This window comes from Vanessa tameamea, chromosome 8, assembly GCF_037043105.1.
Source record: "Vanessa tameamea isolate UH-Manoa-2023 chromosome 8, ilVanTame1 primary haplotype, whole genome shotgun sequence".
NCBI classification, from domain to species: Eukaryota; Metazoa; Arthropoda; class Insecta; order Lepidoptera; family Nymphalidae; genus Vanessa; species Vanessa tameamea.
Genome location: NC_087316.1, coordinates 2923593 through 2924823, shown reverse-complemented (window position 1 = coordinate 2924823; position 1231 = coordinate 2923593).

Here is a 1231-nt window from a genome sequence, read left to right as displayed (position 1 = left end):
TGCAATTACTGAAATTATTTTTTTATATTTGTAATAAAATTTGATCATGCATATTTATATATTTTTTGTATATAATTATTTTACTTTAATATGTTTTAGTATTGTATCCATGATTTGTTTACGGCTGAATGAATCACTTAATTTAGATATTTCGATCCGTATGTGTGGTGTAAGTTATTGTTAATAAACCGAATTAACAAATAAATTTATTATTAATATGTTTACGATTTTATTGTTTATATTTTATTCCAAAAAATCAATTTAACAATTCATTTTTCATTCATAGATAATATAAACAAATATTTTTTTTTTATATACACCAGTTTTGTAAATGGTTTAGGAAATGAAAAGTTCCAACGAAATAAATTGTCATACAATTGAAAAAATATCGGCCTTTTTTATAAAAAATGCATAAAAACAATTATAATTTATGCCTCTATCAACTTTTGTAAGTGGTTCGAAAAAAAAAGAATTTTGTTACGTTTAAAAAAGGAACAAAAAGGTAAAATATTAGTTAGACCTCTTTGATTGTTGTGTTCCAGTTTGAAAGGTGAGTGACCCAGTGTAACTACACGCACAAGGGACATAACATCTTAGTTCCCAAGGTTGGTGGTGCATTGGCGATGTAAGGAATGGTTAATATTTCTTACAGCGCCATTGTTTATGGACGGTAGTGACTCCTTACCATCAGGTGGCTCATATGCTCGTCCGCCAACCAATGCCATAAAAAAAATCGTACAATTTGTTTGTTTATATGTAGGAGGTAATTTCTGGAACTTAAGGCCCAATTTTTTTTTCTTTTTTATTTGTAGTTCCATATTATTCCTGAGTGCTATAGGGTCTGAAATAAATTGATATCATATTATTTTATTTATTAATGAATCGCACCAGTGCTAGTTCTGTATCAGTTGATTTCTACACAAAATAAATTTCAATTTAATTACACACTATAAAGCTGAAGTTCTATGACATTTATTAACTCTATCTGCATTGGAACAAGCATTATATACGAGTGTAGTTTTGTTTTCAGTAACTGAATTACGGATGACTTGTCTGTTGGTCCACAAATACAAACGAAGAGCATTATATTTTATGTGTGTGAATGTGTAATCAAATCCAGGTTCTCTATACATTACTGTCAATTAAAGCAGAGACACGATACGCCAAGTGTAGTGCCGCCATTAAGTATAGATATTGTTGAGGCTGAATATAAATAAATAAACTTAATATA